This window comes from Pinus tabuliformis, chromosome 8 (genome assembly GCF_031772625.1).
Source record: "Pinus tabuliformis cultivar Carrire ecotype Pingquan chromosome 8, CPIR1, whole genome shotgun sequence".
In the NCBI taxonomy this organism is placed as follows: Eukaryota; Viridiplantae; Streptophyta; class Pinopsida; order Pinales; family Pinaceae; genus Pinus; species Pinus tabuliformis.
In genome coordinates, this window is record NC_142294.1 from 86,710,293 (window position 1) to 86,729,886 (window position 19,594).

At 37.9% G+C, this 19,594-nt stretch overlaps 1 pseudogene; it reads right to left on the reverse strand.

The window, feature by feature from the left end:
- Positions 1-10,544: 10,544 nt before the first annotated feature.
- On the reverse strand, positions 10,545-11,645 carry LOC149234264 (LEAF RUST 10 DISEASE-RESISTANCE LOCUS RECEPTOR-LIKE PROTEIN KINASE-like 1.4 pseudogene; annotated as a pseudogene).
- Between the last annotated feature and the right edge of the window lie 7,949 nt (positions 11,646-19,594).

Consider the following 19,594-nt stretch of genomic DNA (forward strand, 5'->3'; position numbering starts at 1 on the left):
AATCATCTTATTCATCTTTGTACTTATATGGATGAAGCCTCAAAAGTGTTGGACAATGTTACAACTTCTCAACCTCATCTTTCGGCTAGTTATCAAAATCTTTCTCCCAATCCTCCACTTGTTAACAAAGTGATTGATCATAATCTGAATCCAGTCAATCCCACTCTCTATGAATGTGAATCACATGAGTCCATTCCTGACTAACCCTTGGTTAATAAAATGGTTGACTCGGTTCCACCTCTCGTTGATCATACTTTTCCTGTAGAGAGTGAGCCTCATATCGCTCAAGTTATTCTCATTTCTTCAAGTTCCAATGAACAGGGGGACAATCCTCGTGTTCCAACAGCATAGGGGGGGAATCCTCCTATTCCCACAACACAAAGGAGTATATCTCCCATTCCTATAGCACAAGCAGGAAATTCTCCCATTCCTATGACACCCCCTCCAAGTAGTATGGTCACTTCCTTTTATTGGATTTGAATAGCAAGATATCATCTTCCCCCTTACGTGCCCTTCGATATCATAGTATAGGCTTATAATATAATCGTACCTGGCACAATCATAGATGAAGGCGTGTTTGTTACTATTTTTTCCTCAATTGATTGGCAAGCTTTATGTTCTCCATAGTTTGTGCTCGTTACCTAGAATCTATTGGCTTTTAATAGAGGAACCGGTAAACCATTAGGGATCCTTCCTCAGTTGCTTATTACTTTGGGAGGAAAGATTGTCTATATCAATGTGATGGTAGTCCAAGGCCCTTTGGAATTTAATTTACTCCTTGTGTGTGACTATGTTTATGACGTGGGAGATCTTGTCTCTTCACTCTTTCATGTGATGTGTTTCCCGCATGAAGGAAGAATCGTGACCATTAACCATCTTTCATTCGTTGGTCCTAATTTGACTCCCAATCAACCATATTCCCTAAATGGTCCTTATATGCAAGTAGTATCTCCCCCGCCATACATTAATTATGTGGCAACTTGTTCCATGCCCACATCTACTAATGATCTAGTAGGTGATGTAGTGTGTCATGTACTGGGGGCATTGGAGCCTGATATTCCCATTAGATCCCTTGATATGTATCCCTTCTAGAGAATTTTCCTCCCATCTGATGAGAACCTATTGGAAGCCATGACCTCTTGGAGGTCATGATCAAGATTTCTGGAGTAGTTTTCCTTTTCTTATGTCAAGCTCCTTAAAAAATGAAACAAGTTTCTAGAGTAGAGTTTCTTCTCTTGTGTCAAGCTCCTTAAAAATTGAAACAAGTTGTCTTGGGCATAGTTATTTTCCTGTGTCAAGCTCGTTAAAAAATAAAATAGATCTCCTTCCAATTCGATTCTTTGATTAGCTCTTGTAAATTCCCAGTCGATTCTTTTACTTGATCTCATAAATTCACCTTCATTCCATCCGCCTATTAGTAACCAGTACTCTACTTAGGTTAATAAAATGAAGCTTGGGGGGAATGTGCCTAGAATTAAGTCATTATGCTGGGAGCATGTAAACTTATTTCAAGCATATTTTTTCTTTGTTTCAAACTTGTATAAAAATTAATCTATTCTCAAGCATTGTTTTTCCTTGTTTCAAGCTTGTGTAAAAATGAAGCCAATTTCAAGCATAGTTTCACATGTTTCAAGCTTGTGTAAATATGAAACCATTCTCCTGATTCTTCCAAATTAGCCTTGGTTTTCTCATTCCATCACCACCATCTGCTTGGTCGATTACACGCTTTCACTTGGTTGTTTTACCCTTTCCTGAGGAACAACTACGATAAGTGGTATTATTAGCCTACCTCTTAACCTCTATGTGTTTTGAGAAATTCCATCATGACCAAAACCAAATTTTACCCTGTATACCATTCGTTCTTCCAGGAGAAGTCCTCTTTCAACTCTTTTCAGACTACCTAAACATGACAAGATTGTCGAGCACTTATCTTTTCAAACTCATTAAAGCAAATGAAAATACATCTACTCAGTATAAGTTTAACCCTTTTCCAGACTAGGATAGATTATTTATGAAAAAGGAATACTTTAATCAAACATGGCTAAGAGGTTCTCTTCAGTATCGTTTTTTTCCTTTTTTGGCCTCAAGAGAAAATTTTACAAAAAGGAACCTGTGGAGTTTTCTTTTTCACCTCTTTTTCAAACTCTCTAAACATGAAAAATAATTTGAGTTACACCTTCATTGGACTCGTAAAAAAATCAAATATCGATTGACTCTTCAAACATGACGAGACCAAACCACTCTTTCTTAGGGTTCGTTAAATATACTCAGAGGGATTCATCCGAAGAATGAACTTATAAATCAAGCATATGGTATCCTCCTCAAACTTGTTGAAAATAAAGAGGTACTGACCAGAAATGGTTGGGGAAATTGGGAAAATAGGGAAGTTCACCTATTAATGGTAGCGATCCACTCTTAAACATGACACTCTTTCACCTCATCTTTGTGATTGTTGGGTAGGGAAACCTGCTTGTCTCTTTAGTTCATCACACCATATTAAAAGCATTCGTCATTGGTTTTAGGTCAACACTGCTAACTCCATAAAGTGTCGTTGATATGTTCAAGAGAATTCCTTCAGTTACTATATGCTACAATAGTCATAATCCTTCATTCATGTCTATCATTCCTATTATACATTAGCATCATTCTGTCTCAAATCTTGATACCTATTTCATGTCGTTGATGGGGGATACATCAAGGCCCTCCTGGGACGAGTCACTTCCTGTTGACATCAGCTAATTATCCAAGAATTTGACTTAGAAACTCCCTTTGGTACCTCAGAGCTTGCATACATCAATGGAAAGTTTCCTCTCTTTCGGTGACAGGTCTTCATCATTGGCCTTCGACTAGAAGATTTTGTGTGGCGTTTGACTTCAACTCATCTATTCACACCACATAGTTTATACTACAGTACCTTGAGAGCCATTAACAACATCAATTGTTTCTCTCGTGTCTGTTAACAACTTACATCATTGCCCAGTAATCAAATAGTGTTGACCATGTTTGACTTAAACTCATTTACGCATGGTTAGAATTGTACATCGAGAGATATAGTGAATGAGATAGAAGACCCCAGATCTAGTTCCATCAATCCAGGTTGCATTTCAGGGTTCATAAAATATCACAGAGTTTGATGGCTATGATCACACAAAATATTATCCAAGCATGATTCCATACTTTGTCATCAGTGGACAAGATTTATTGATCATTATACATGCAATATTGGCTTATATGTTGAGCATGGGTATGCTTCCCTCAGCAATGGTAACATGATGAAAATATATTGTAACATATGATGATCTCGACCAATTGTTCTTGATTCGAACTTGTCACAAGTAAAGCACTTCAATCATTAGCTATTTCTTCTGACTTTGTACTTTAGGGGGAAATCTATTATAGGCCATTTTTACACATCAACACAATATGCCTACAAACTGGATCAATCAACATCCTGGAACACTTTGTCATAACCCCTTCATGAAGCCCGAAGCATCACTTCTCTAAAAGGTCCAAGTTTCTAAGGCAATTGGCACAAAAACCTTGTTTCTAACCCCAGCGTGCCTTGCCTCTTTAGCCACCTCTGTTCAATGCATGTTGCATACCTATCAAACAGTGTTGGTCAGCACTTATTGTTCCCTTCTGCAGGTGTGTTGATACTAGAAATTTGAGAAAAATACAAAATCGTTCTGAAGCTTCCTCTTCTAGAAGCTTCCAAGGTAGTTTTAACCATTTACCATGGATAGAGAGCTCGAATCCTATCTTTGAGACCTTATCTCTTATCCCTTGAGCTCATATTCCCCTCTTATGTGGATCTCAAGCCTAGATTGGTAATTGGATAAGAATTCTTAAACTACCCCACTCTTCCTATAAAGTTACTGCCTCCCATAAGGTCTAGGTTGGATTTTGGAGATTGCTAGTTCCCTCATGATGGTTCTTTGAACCTAAATGAGTCATCATATTCATGCATTAGGGTTGGTGTTGAGGTTTTCTTTGTGACAAGGAAGCACAAGTCAACTTAGGGAGACATCTACAAGATCATCTTCTATTTATGGTTGTAATCTCTCTCCTATATTTATCAATACAAAGAGCATCTAGTTTTCCTATATGTGTTGTGTTATGTTTGCACTCATGTATTTCAATGCCATGCTGATTCATTGAATATAGATTTTAGACTATTCTATGTGGATTGTGGTTCCTTTACTTGTGTTAGTCATGTGTGCAGGTTCTAATTACAACACTTGGAGCTCGAGTTGGAACTTACAAGCAAGGAGGAAAGGAAGGATTGCTACAGATTCCAGGTAGGATTCTTTCACATTTTCTAATTTCTTTAAGGGAACCTTGAATATTTTTGTTTTCTATTATTCTAGATCAGACCACTAAATCTAGGGAATTCACCTTTCTCTGCAATCGTTCAAATTATGCATAACATACCCTAACAAAACTAAAGCTATAATGGAATGGAATGTCCCTTAATGTTAAGGAAAATTAGAGGTATTTTAGAATTGACTAGCTATTACCAATAGATTGTCAAAAATAATATTTCTTTAATAGGAGTTACCTAAAAATTACTCTCTTGATGATCCATAAAATTTCGTGGATATTCCACTGGACATTTTGTCACAACAAATTTGATAATATTATAATAAAAATTTGAGATTCTACACTATTACAATTTTATTAAACTTTACTATCGATAGATTTAACTGTAATTAGTGCATGCATGCTAATGGAAATTATGTAGAAAAGTATAGAACAACAAAATAAGCTCACACACACACACATAAGACACAAGATATGCTCTCTTTGAAACCCTTTCGTGAGAAAACCCAACTGGAAGGTGAGGTCGCGTCACTCTATTTATTTGTCTAGAAATATGGTTGTAGGTACAAAGAAGTAATGCATGTGGCCCGTGGGCTACCACAGTGCACAGATCCTCTTTTTTTCTCTATCTTTGCTCATTTATGGAACAAAATTCTCTCGAAAGAATGGAATGCCTCTTCCTCCTAGTGGCTTGGTTATAACACAGCCTGATAACCTACTAGTGGCTAATTTTGACTACATCAACTCTTAACTAGAGTTACAATATATACTCTTCTAGATATTTTTACATCATAATCACGTGGCTATCCCCTTTTCCATGAATAATGGGGGCTGATGTGACATCCTCCCAAACTATAGGTGTGAAAACAAGAAGGTCAACTTCTAAGTGGCATAACTTTTGCATACGGACTCTGATTAACGTGCTTCTTGCACCATTGGAAATATATCTGTGTATGGAAAAGCATGAAATGGTGAAAAATGATAGTGTCAAATTTGTACCCCCAAATTTGTAGTTGCTTCCACTTTCATGTTCATGCTCTCCTTAAATGATAAATTTTAAACATTTACGCTTTAAAAATGCCTCTCGGCTTAAAGAATACCTCTAATCTCATTTGATATTGAAAACAAATCTGAAAATCCTTTTGTTGAACCCCCTCTCAATTCATGTTTATAAAATATAACCCTCTTTTCATAATAGATATCCTCTATTTTTAATGAATACACCTTTTTATAGCCCCCACCCCAATACTTATAATTCTCATACCTACAATATATTGACCTTATTTTTCACAATTCAATAATATATTCATATTGTTGAGAATATAATTATTAATTACATATATTCATTGTAATTATATATTAATTTATTGATGGTTGAAAATCATTTAACAAATCACATTCTAAAAAAGTAAGCAATTGTGAAAAATAAAAATAAATAAAAAATAATATATGTTTTTGGTTGAATCAAGTTGTAATTCATGATATAAATAATCATACTATACATGTTATTGGGTGTGTTATCTTAAAGCATAGAAACAAGAAAAAACACTAATTTACAGCCACATAGTTATTATCTAGCCATATATATTTATCTCCAATCTGTATTAGTAGTTTAGGATGGCCATTTATAGCTACATCCCCTAAAATTGCTCGAATTGACTAGTATTTAGCTTATAAAAAATGTTAAGACTAACATTTTTGGTCATGTAGTCACAAATTTTTCATTTTATACTAGTGTAATACCAAGTGTCATTCATTAGCTTCTTGATTTTCATATCACACTAAATGGTAACCATTATCCTAATATGTTGGCATTTTATGTCATTTAATGTAACAATGTCCCAATATCCCTACATGTTGGTGTTGACACAAATGAATTCCCCTTGTAACTTCACATGCTCGACCATTGATGTTCTTTAAGTGCTTTTTATCTCATTTAAGACAATGAAAGAAAGCGCAGAAACACAAATGAATGTTCAATTAATTCACATTATGAAATGTAGTAAATGCAATGTGTACCTAGGAATATTTCATTGCCTACATCTTGTGAAAAGCTAAGGGAGCTCTAAGGTCACTTAAGACATATGGAGATCAACTCATAGATTGACATGGCATGAATGTCCACAAGATTTTCACTTCATAATGATCTTTCATTAGCTAATTAAAATTAATAATAATTATTTTTATTTTTATTTTTAAACAACTCATTTGAGAGCTCAAAATTAGTCTAATATTATTGTGTTTTCTTCTCATCTACATACTAACCCAAATTCATCATTTAACCTTTTGAAACTAAATTTAGCACTTAATCCATTTTTTAATTACACATCACTATCCTTCATACAATAAACCACAAAATGCTATCTATGACATTTTGCTATATTAATGATGCTTATCCTCACCTTTATAAACATATTATTTATATAAATAATTTTATTGATATACATCTCAGTTTAAAAATTATTTTAATAAAATAATCTCCTAATCTTTCTTTTCTTCATCTTTACACATAATGGCTACAACTATACCAATTTTTAAGAAATTCATTCATAATCTTAATATGATTGTTTACCTCATCTAAATCTAAATCTAAATCTAAATCTAAAAATAAAAATAAAATTAAAATAAAAAAATAAAAATGCTCTTTTATTCATATTTCTTTTTAATACATATTCCTTTTTAATATGAGTTCACAAAATAGGTAACAAAGAGTGTTACAAAATATGGAAAAAGAAATTTGTGTATAATATAAGCACGATTATGCCAATCTTTAACGAAGAAAATGATTTCTTAAAAAAAAGACATATTAATAAAATTCACAAAATAGGTAACAAAGTGTTACAAAATATGGAAAAAGAAATTTGTGTATAATATAAGCACGATTATGCCAATCTTTAACGAAGAAAATGATTTCTTAAAAAAAAGACATATTAATAAAAGAGTTTATTATAAAGTTTATTTTGTTTTTATAAAAAAAAAAATGATAAAAAGATTTTTTTTATGTGAAAATAAATAAATAAGGGTTTTATTGAACGGGGGTTTGTAATTTTTTTTTGTTAATGAAAAATTTTAGGGTTTTTTTGAAGAGAAATTTTTAAAGAAAGATGGCTTTCTCAAATTTCCAATCTCAGTTCTCACCGTTTACAGGGAATGATTATGATGTGTGGGCCATTAAGCTGATGATCGCACTGCAGATACATGATGTTTGGGATTATGTCTAGTTGCAGTTTTAAGAACCTAAGAATGAAACAAAAGAATGAGTTGTCACTAATGTAGAGAGGGAACAATGGAAGGAGGACAAAAAGAAGAATGCACAAACATTGCAGCTTATCCAGCAGGGAGTAGATCGAGCAGTGTTCCAGAATATTATGATCACGTCTTCAGCAAAGGAAGCATGGAATACTTTGGCGACAAACTATAGAGCTATGGCCAAAATCAATATTGTTAAGTTGCAAAATACTAGGAGACATTTTGAAATTCTGCAGATGAAGGAGACAGAGGACATCGATTCTTTCATGAATTGGGTCATAATTTTCGTAAATCGGTTAAAAATTTATGGTGAAGAAATTAAAGATGAAACAGTGGTTGAGAAGGTCCTCAGGTCTTTGTTTACCAAATTTGATTTTGTGGTAGCTGCGATAGAAGAAGCCAAAGATTTGGCATCATTAACAGTCGATGAGTTGATTGGATCACTTATATCACATGAGGCAAGGCTAGATAGAAATAAAGATTCCACTTTAGAGACCACTTTCAAAAGTCAGGTTTCTATTTCAAGAGATAGAGGTCGAGGCAGAAGTAGATTGAGAGGCACAGGACGAGGTTGAAGATATGGTGGTTTGAGAGATGGCCAAGAAGAGCATGAACATGAAAGTGGAAGCAACTACAGAAGCTTCAACAATAATCAAAGAGTTGACAAATCAAAGGTGAGATGTTATTATTGCAATAAATTTGGTCAATATGCCCGTGATTTGTAGGAAGAAGATAGCTGATCAAGAGAACCAGAGAGCTAATGTCACTACAGAGAGTACTAACTCCATGTTCCTAGCTTTCCATACCATGCATGAACCTTCTAATAGTGTGTGGTTATTAGATAGTGGTTGCAATAACCACATGATAGGCAACAAGAATTTAGTTGTAAATTAGGACCAATCTGTGAAAACAAAGGTAAATTTGGGGACTGACAAGATTGTGGATGTAGATGGAAAAGGAGTGGTCAACATTCTAACCAAGCAGGGGGATCTGAAGACAATCTCAAAGGTATATTATGTTCCTAGTCTCAAACATAATTTGATAAGTGTTGGTCAATTGACAGAAAAATGATACAGAGGTATCTTTCAAGGTTAAGAATGTGTTATATATGACAAGCCCCTAAGCAAGAAGTTGATAGCGAAGGTGCAGATGACGAGGAACAGACTATTTCCTCTAATTATGAATTACAGTGATCAGGTCAGTTCTTTTACAGTTGCATGTTCTAATGATTATTGGTTATGGCACTTTTGATTTGGACACTTACACTTTTTTGGTTTAAGATTGTTGCAGCAAAAACAGATGGTCAGAAGATTACCTCCAATCAATGAACCTGCTAGTACTTGTGAGTGTTGCATCTTGGGAAAGCAACACCGTGAAAGTTTTCCAAAGGGAGTTGCATACCGAATAAAGCAACTTCTTCAGCTAATGCATACAGACTTGTGTGGATGTATGAGGACAGTCGATTAGTAGAAGTTGTTACTTCCTCACTTTCATTGATGACTATATCAGAAAGACTTGGTTTTACTTCTTGAAGCAGAAGTCTGAAACTTTTGCAAAGTTGAAAGAATTCAAAGCCTTAGCAGAGAACCAAAATGATTGACAGATCAAGGTACTGAGGTCATATCATGGTGGAGAATATGATTCAAAGGTATTCCATGATTACTACAAACAACATGGAATCAAAAGAAAGTTTACAACCAGTTGCAACAGGTACAAAGTTAAGCAAGGATGATGAAGCATTAGATGTCAATCCAACTCTATTCAAAAGATTGGTTAGAAGCCTCATGTATCTCACAGCTACAAGACCGGATATCATGCAAGGAGTGAGTTTGATTTCTGGATTTATGGAGACTCCAAAAGACACACATTGGAGTGTAGGAAAAAGAATTCTGGGATACATAGCATGAACTAGAGATTGTGGCATAATGTATGCAACCACAGAAAAGAAGGATTTGATTAGATACACACATAGTGATTTTGCAGGGAGTTTAGATGATAGGAAGAGCACTTCTGGTTTTGTGTTCCATGTTGGTTCAAGTGTGATTTCATGGGCATCTGAGAAGCAACCCATTGTGACACTTTCGTTAGTAGAAGCAGAATATGTAGTAAAAACAATCAGCAACATGTCACATAGTCTTGTTAAGAAGAGTATTCAATGGACTCAAGCAGAAACAATAGTTATCAACAACAATATATTGTGACAACACCTCAACGATTACATTATCCAAGAATAGTGTGTTTCATCAAAACAGAAAACATATTGATACTAGATATCACTTTATTAGAGAACTTGTGAGCAAGGGAGAAATTCACTTGAAGCCTTTTAAATCTAGTGATGAATTGGCTGATATATTTACTAAGTCATTAGCACAAGATGTGTTTGAGTTTCATAGAAGAAACTTGGGTGTTGTAAGCCTAGCTGAGACATAGACCACCATGCATGTTTGAGTTGTTATGAGTCAGTCTTAGTTTAGTGGTCGTAATTAAGGGGGAGTGTTAAAATAACCTAATTACTCCCCGCACAAGGAGTTGGCTAAAATTAGAGAGTTAAGTGTTGAGGGTTGAGTGTTGGAGTGTTGAGTCAAGTCAAGTTAAGCGATAGACGACTTTTAGTGTGTGGTTGCATGTCAAGATATTTTAGGCAAGTCCCTAATTAGAAAAGGTTAAATACCCTTCACCGAGTTTATTGTAAGTATCAAGTTTTGTGTGATCATGTATTTTGTCTCCTCTATCTTTCTAACAAAATCACATAAAAAATAAAACATTACCAAATACAAAATAATTGCTAAATACGAGTATTGAATCTGAAACTCGCGTTACTTTACATTTTCAAACAATTTAGTCTCAGTCCAAACTAATTTTATTAAATTAATAAAACATTACAAAATACAAAAACAATCTCTAGGTATCACTATTAAATCTGACAATGTATATATGTAAAGCGAAAAGCTGCAGATAAAACTGTAAAGAAACGTTTATGTGCTGATATTTGGAGTGGAGCTTACACTGGTTTTCCTGCCCTGCACAGAGAAGGGAGATGACAGCACTGTGCTTGGAGTGGAGCTTACACTGGGCCGACTTTTCTGCACAGAGAAGGGAGATAACAGCGATGTGTTTGGCTCTTTGACGTTGCCAAACGATCTCAACTGCTCTTCACCTAGACTAGTTGACATACCACTCGAACGTCTGATTTTCTCACGCTCAGCAACAACTTCTGCCATATCTGGTTTGTCATCCCTCTCTAACGCTAGGCATCTGAACGCCAATTCTGCCACTGCTCTTACCATTATCTTCACCTCAGGATTCACTTCAATCTCCAGTTGCGGATCCGCTAGTTCATGCAAAGCCCCTTCCTGAATCTTCGTTATAGCCAAGTTAGCAAGGTTGATTTCCCTTCTATTCCAATTTATGTCCATCGCTATTTTGGCAGAGACGATCTCCATCAAAACGACCCCAAAGCTGTAGACATCAGATTTCTCAGTCAGCTGATAGCACTGATAGTACTCTGGGTCAACATACCCTGGTGTGCCTTGTGGGATAGTAGTTACATGTGAGGCATCCACAGGAACAAGCCTGCAAAGCCCAAAATCAGCCAATTTTGTATCAAAATTCTTGTCCAAGAGAATATTAGAGGATTTCACATCTCTGTGGATTATCGGGGGGTCAAGGGCATGAAGGAAAGCCAAGGCTTGGGCAGTTTGAATAGCAATGTGCAAGCGAGTATTCCATGGTAATCCCTCGGGGTTTTTGCGATGGCCATGAAGATGATCGGCCAGGGTTCCATTTGGGACAAATTCGTAGACGAGCAGCAGCTCGGGACTGTCTGCAGGGGTGCAGCCATAAAGGCAAACGACGTGTGGATGATTCAAGGTCGAAAATATCTTTACCTCATTGATGAACTGCTCGAGTCTCCTAGAGCTATCCTGATATAATCTCTTAATGGCAACAACCCATCCATCCCAAAGTTTACCCAGATAGACCGACCCGAACCCTCCAACCCCAAGTTCGTTCTCCTCGTGGAAGCAATTTGTAGACTGACGAAGTGCTTCGTAAGAGAATATGGGCAAATTGCCCATCTCACGCCCAGGCAAATGTCTAGGAAGAGCCCCTCCAGGAGGAGGTTTTCTATTCTTCAGATGACAAATTAAGAACAGTACTGCTAGCAGCGCAGCTCCTCCAAGGGAGCAACCTGCAGTGGAATGAAGAGATTGATATCAAAGTGATCTTCGTCCAACCCCGAAAAGAATATGAAACCAATTCACGATATGTTTCAAACAGAGAAACAGAATTATAGGAAGAAATCATAAATTTACCTATTATAATAGCTGTTCGGCGACCTGTAACGCAGCCATAACACAATTATCGTAAGTAACAGGAAGGATTCACATACATATGGAAACAGATTCACGCTATAGTTAAAGCGGAGAAACAGGATAGGAAGAAATCATGAATTTACCTATTATAATGGTTGTTTGGTGACCTCTAATGCGGCCATAACATAACTATCGTAAATAACGGGAAGGATTCACATATACAGATAACAAATATTATTGTTTATGAAGATGGGGCATATACTTGTACCTATAAAAACCCTACTTCTTGGGTGCCTATGAATAAATGCATACCATCTTAACTGAAGCAGCAATTCCAAGTAGTTTTGCGTAAATTTGTGAAATAGAGCATACCGTGGCCCTAGCAGTTGTCGGCACGGGGTCCATCCTCGCAATAACAAACGAACGGTGCAGTTGAACCCGAAGTGTTGTAACGGTAGCCACACATCCCTATTGAGGGAAATGTTCCCCTAGGGCTTTTGGGTTGAAACCCTAGCAGACTGAAAGTTGTCTATACAGAGAAACAAACATTCACACAGCCATTATGCTATTATAAACAAATTCTATGATAAGGGAACGTACCTTACATCCTATGTTTGAGAAGGTCCTCAAGGGTCCAAACCCTTCTTCAAGTCCCTTTTGCTCCTTTGTCCTGCAAAACAACCAATTCAAAGAACACAGCAGTATATGGACAAAAACTTATAAAGAAACCATCTTCATGTTATAAAGAAAGGTAGTTAGTTATGAATTATAAACAACCATTCACATATGAATTCTAACATGAATATCATTAACATAAAAAAGATTCATTTCAGGAACCAAGACATGTGTTTCTTTTATTATAGACAAATAAAGTACAGAAAAGGAATATTTTCACCTGAATCACCTTTCGCTGGCTCCAAGCAAAGCTTCCTTCTGGATTCGTCCAGCCTCAAGCCTTTAACAAACTCCTTCCATGACTTTCTCCATGATGTCACAAGTAATGGATGAACATCAACACACAAGGAAACAAAGGTTTCCTGTACAAATGGGGGAAGTGCAGAAGGCACAGGGATTTTCAGACCTGGTCAGGGGAAAAATCTCAGCATAATAACCTTTCTCTCTCTTCTCTCCTCCCTTAGGCCTTCCCTTTGAGGTCTTTTTATACTTCTCCCAAAGTAGTTTTTTAGTTGGGAGTTGGTTGGGAACAGTTGGGCCACAGGCACTAACAGGTGATCAGCAGGTAAAACCCGCAATCTCCGCCCGAAAATAAGGAGTTTTATATTTTTTAAGTGTTTTAATACATATACGCGGGTTGGGTATATGCCTACCTACGTATACACGCGTTTAACTCAGGGCAATGTCACGTATAAGGGATAAAACACTGTTTTTTAAATTTTAGGACCAGGTCTGGAAGGAGGGGTTGCGCTAGGCCATGAGTGCAGCATCACAAACCATAAGAGTGAGATTTGGAGCTATAACAGATGCCCCCTAATATATGAGGTCAAAAGGGGTATATGATGGCCGAAATGTATTATGCAAGTACATGGAAAGGAAATCTATCAAAAACCGAGGAGGACTTCACCAGAATTCAGCCTGCCAAGCGACAAAAGGAGATTAGAAAGAAACATTGTCTGAGGCGGGCATACCCATGCTCAAAAAAAGTAAAGCATGCCCGCATATCAAGTACAAGCAGATCCACTAAGTATACAAGTATAAATGACTGGAAGATACATAATGGATCATATGATCATGATCAAACAAGTACATGTCTGAATATCACATATAAGACTGTCAATGATGCTGAAGATGCAACGGATCACTGGTATCAAAGACTGATCCCAAAAGGTACCAACTGAACATGATGGAATAGGATGGTACTACACTACAAACTCAGGTGCCAGCATATAGAATGTCGCCATGACTGACTGCAACATATAAGGTGGGGTGGTATCAACTAGCAGCAACAAGAGCAACTGTCAAGTGAACCAATGAATGTTGATACAACCTGAGGTCTTCACCGACCGCCGTGGTACATTTCTACACCATGGGAATAAATGATCTGAAGTCGACCATGTGAGAAATTGTTTGATTACCAGTCATTGATGTATACCGTTAACAAACGTGAGACTACTCACCGATAATGAAAATGAGCGTCAAGGTACCCAGTACAATCTAGCAAGTGTGAATAGATGAGCTGCAGTCGAACACCTGTAAGAATCTATCGATCAGGAGACAATGATGGTTTCCCACTGTCGATAGCAAAGGATCTGCCACTAATGACTGCAAACCCCAAGGTACTGCCAAATGGACTCTAGATCTTTACCCCAGAGCAATGACTCGGAGTCGATAGGGAAAGATCCGCTAGAAGGAAGGCATTAAGGCATCCTTCATCAATCTAGCGTGAGTGTAACCCGTAGGCAAATAATGTGGAAGGAATCGGACGAAAGAGATGTAGTAACCCAACCGAAGTACGTTTCCGGCATACACAAGATGTAGCTAGCGCACGACAGAAACCCTCTGAACCAACCAATAATGAAAGCTGACACAGAGGCGAGGTATCCACCAATAGGGTCAAATGGAAACCAAGGTACTTCACGAATCCCAATGTGTGATAATGTAAGCTGATGTCGAACACAAGGGAAACCACTCAGTCAAAGACCCATGATACTAATCGACGTTGAGCACAAGGTGACCTATCAATAATGAAAATAGGGCCAGGGTGCAGCTCTAGGCCTGTCCTCAGAGCAAGATGTCATCGTCGATAAGGACAAGACCTGCCAGCAAGAAGTCAATGGAGACCTTCTCAAACCGGCATGAGTAAAGGACCAATATAGCTGATGTGATGATAGACATGATACTGACAACCAGGGATGGCCGACTGAAAAATGAGTCAAGAGACACCACAGAGAGGCCGACTCAGGCTAACTTCCCTTGAACAAAAGCACGACTCAATGTGACTATGTGGCAGCATATGATGACTCTGTATAAGTTTGTCATGTAGGAGGCACGAACGAACCCTCCATATGATTGGAAGAGATAACCAATTGTGGGAGAATTGACTCAAAAACAAGGTTAAGGCGTACCTAAGTCAAACTAAATCCCGCCCAAATAGAGGAGACTTTGCTTTGAGTGCTTTGTTCAAGGGCGACACAACTGACTCTAGCTACCAACAATAAATGGAAATACTGTCCCATTCCCACTCTTTTTGGAATATTTAATTTTTTTTGTCTTTTTTTGTTAAGCTGGAAAAAGAATAAAAGAATGCTGTGGTATAGTGGAAAGAACAAGTGTCGGTGAAACAAATGATCTAGTTCCTGGGAATGGAACATTCCTATGCTCAATGCAAGGAGGTGAAAACTGGTCAGTGACACTCAAAGGTGTGTTCCTTCCACGGGTCAAGGTGTGTCAAGCTGCAGAATTCAAAGGTATGCAAGGTTGATTTTGCAGACGTCATGGTCAAAAGTTGGCTTAAACACAAGTCCAAGTGAAGCAGGCTCTAGGCCAAAAGGTGCAAGTAGTCAACATGGAATGCAATAGTACAACTCAACACAAAGGAGCCTCTAGGGTGCAAGGCCAGAACGAAACGAAGAAGCAAAGAGGAATGAGGCTTCATCGCATAAGTCATGGCGGGACTAGAGAGGACTCCCGAGCCTAGGGACAAAAAATCAGCATGAGTGCCAAGCGACAACAAGGTACTAACTAGGGCACCCATGATAAGGTAGGCTCTACCACACAAGTCATGATACTTCTAAGCAATGAGAAGGTTCTGCATCATAACTTGGTGGGGTTGATCCTAGGGCCAAATGGGAAAGGAAACTGATAAGTGCACAATGCAGGCGAAAAAACCTAACCTATATGCCAGTTTCGAGAACCAATACCTATTAGAATGGACCAAACATAAACTTCCAAAGGAGAAATCTTCCAAGTTCTGTAAACATAAATAGGAACACTAGACGAGAAGTTAATGCATCCCACATATAAACTTCATATAAAATCTTTGTGTTATAGAATACAAAACTTGAAAATGCGTACCTCATATATGCGATATGGTATAGGGAACCACGCAACCTTTCGGCTTACGTATAATAGCTCTTCTGAACAAACCCCTTGCAGGGCTCAGGCCAAGGACTCCCTTGGTAGTCAAAAGTCATGGCTTCAAAGAGTTCCTCCTGTGAAGGCAAATTAAGTTCTGAGAAATCATGAGAACTACAAGGATCAAAAGATGGAATTAAAGGGTCCCATGTCCCTATAGGAAGAATCTCTCGGTCAACTGTCGGGACCAAGTCCCAAGAAGGAGAATAATAGGTCAAAGGATCCTTCTTAGAAGCGATTGAACATTGAGGACTCAATGCCACATAATTCACCCGTGGTGGGGTAGAGTCTACTTGAACACTTGGAACAAACCAAGGGGCATTCTGCAGTAAATTCGAATTAGGGTGGTGATTATCAGATGTAAGTTGATCAATAGTGACAATATTCCCGTTATGAGGAAAGCAAATTACTTGAAAGAGTGAAGACACCATAGCATTCATAGCATAGACATAATCATGCCCAAGTAGCATATTAAAGTCTAAAGGGCTATCAACCACCATCATATCGATTAAGACAGTCTTCCCACCTAAAGTGATAGGCAATTGAGGAAGAACACCCATAGATTCACCAGGTCTTCTATCATAGGCTAACAACTGACTCTGAGCTGTCAACAACTTTGGGGAACCCAAAGCTTTCCAAGTCAAAGAGGATATAATACTTGCAGAGTATCCTTCATCCACCATACATCGATAGATATTTGTGGAATTAACTCTGACCTTTATTTGGAAAGGTGCAGCGGAAGGAAGACGAGGCTCAACAAGACTATCCCAATCAAAGGGAACACTCCTAGAACTTGGAGGGGGAACATTCGAAGCAACAGGAATGCCTCCTATACTAGAAGACTCTGTACTAGAGATCAAACAGAGTCTTTTGTTAGGCACTTCACCCCCCAAAAGAGGAGTTTAATCATCCAGCAATTGCACTGGCTTTACCACATTATCAACCAATGGTTGATGGGATTGATGAGAAACCATATCAGATTTAGGAGTAGAAGTACTTTCAAACTCAAACGATATCCTTTGAACCTCTAGAATACCAGGGCATAAATGAGTAAGATGGTCTCCCTTGCATATCTTACAAGGGAACTTGGGTTTAAAACTTCTACGTCCAGGTTTCTTATCAACCTCCAATCCATCAACATGACTAGCAGTGGTTTGCGGAGAGTCCTGAACATGACTTGCAGAGGTCGGTGACTCTTTGCTAGTATGACTCGCAGTGACTAGACTCATGCACCAAGCATGACTTGCAGCGAATGAAGACTCATCTCCAACATGACTGGCAGAGGTTGAGGATGAAGTGCTAGTGTGACTTGCAGTGACTAGACTTGTGCCCCCAACATGACTTGCAGTGGTTGAAGGCTCATCTCCAACATGACTAGCAGAGGTTGAGGATGAAGGGATAGAATTATTCTTCTTCTTTGACTTCCACTTTCTCCTTTTTTTAGATTTCTTGTTACAAGGAGGAGGAGATGAAGGAATCCTAGATTTCGCTTTGAAAGAAGATGAACAATTAGCACCCATGTGATGCCCCTGAAATAAAGCATTCATCTGAGAAGCTTCAAGAGCATTTGGAATATTCGGAGTGGACCACAGCCAAATGGGTAGTCCAACATTTAACCCAAGAATATTCAAAGTGGCCGTCAAGGGAGTACCAATGTTTCCAAAGAAACGAAAAGCACAAGGATCTCCTTTTGGAAGGGTACCTTGGTTGGCCTCCACAGGAATATTAGCCATATCAAACTGATCCGCAGAGCCTTCCCTTACGGGAATGTAGAAACAGCTTTTCAAGGAATATGGATAAGCAATCAAAACCTTTACCCTTGAGGAGGCAACTCCACAACTTCTGAAAGAACGACCAAAAGCCTTTCAAGATCGGTAGAGTGGTAGGCCAGTCACTCAAAACACAAAGTCCAAACGTGACTAGACAAAAATACCTAAAGCCAACTATATACAAGGAGCAAAGAGCACTCAACTATAAAGTCCCTAAATATATCAACCAGTAAAACAACTTCCAAGTATTTCCGCTCCGGGTGATGAGGACCGGACACCAAAATACAAGAAAGTGGAGTAAGGGGCCTTCTGAAGATAGTCTGGGATAATGATGGCCCAGTCCTATCAGCGAAGGTAATAGAGGAAGTTACGCTGACCTCCTAACAACAGCCTGTGCCGGTGCAAGCCCCCAAGCTTCGCAAGGGTGCCCTCCAGTAGTACCGTTGAGAGTGATGCAACGTCGACCTCAGGTGCCACGGGATTCCCCTCCGCAGCCACCTGTGTAGATCCCTAGGAGTAGCAACTATGGATACCAACTCGTCGCAGAAGTTAGACGGAACAGTCGTGAGGTAAGTTCGAACAAGTAGGAGAGGGGGTATCTCTCTTCCCTGTCTTCACAGACCCTCGTGCTTAACTCCCAAATCCGGAGCTTTCCTGGTCTTCCTAATGCTATTGGATTTTCACTCACTATTCAGACTCCTATGTTTGACAGTTTAAATGGCCTTGGAGAGTTAACTCTCCACTCGCCTAATCCAAGGCCCTAAAATCCTAAAACTTGTTGGTGTATCTAACTTAAAAAAAAGTTTTAGTGAATTTTAATTAGCGCTTGATTTTAAAATAGGCTGTTCTTTAAGTCACGGGATAACGGAAGTGAAACTAGTGATGTTTTTGACGCAAAAGAAATTAATAAAAACTTAACTACATGCACATGCACTTGTTTTCATTTTTCGATGAAAAGTAATCTCTACAGGGTTCAGAGGAACTTCAAACGAAACAATTTTTCTTTTCTTTTTGTTAATTCACGCCTCACACTCACAAAAGTTAACCAATCTATGTATGCCTAAAAAGATATGCAAATCTATCCTAATGAAACCAATATATGCTGATGCAAGATTCAAAAGTACTCTAAAAACAAGAAATGAAAGTTGCTTTCTTATCACTTTTTATTTTGCCACTTAAAATGTCTAGATGGAATATGAGATGCTACCATTCATTTCGTCTAAACACTAAAAACAAGTTTCAAGACAAACATAAAGCACTTTCATTCACTAAAAGGAAACCAAATGAAAACAAAGTTCAAGAAAGCAAAACGAAGTTTTTCAAAAAGTTTTCTTCAAAAGTAACAACAAAAGAGTCTTTTCAAAAATGCTCTCAACAAGACTGAAACTTTGTGATTGAAGAATAGGCAACAAACACTTTTGCAAGTTGACACCACACAATGGATGAAAACTCAACAAAAAGAAATGTGTTTAAGGATGCTCTTAACAATCAAAAGCAGCAATGAAAGCTTTGGCAACAAAAACCAAAAAGATCAAAAAGACCAATTTCAAGAAAGTATCAATCAACAACTTTCATGAAACAAAGAAGTGGATGGTCACAAAAAGTGGTTTTGTCAAGCAAACAAAAAGTCACCAAAAGCAAGATTAACACAAAGATTGAGATCAATCTTCCTGCCCTGATGAATCAGAGCAGCCAAGATTCCTAGCAAGAAATCTTGCGTGCTTTAGCAAAAAACGATGACGCTTGCAATCAACAAAAACAAGACCAATACTTCTTATAATTAGAGAGAATTCGGAACAAGATGCTCCTTGTAAAACTAACAACTGATACTGGATAGTGACTGTTTCAGAC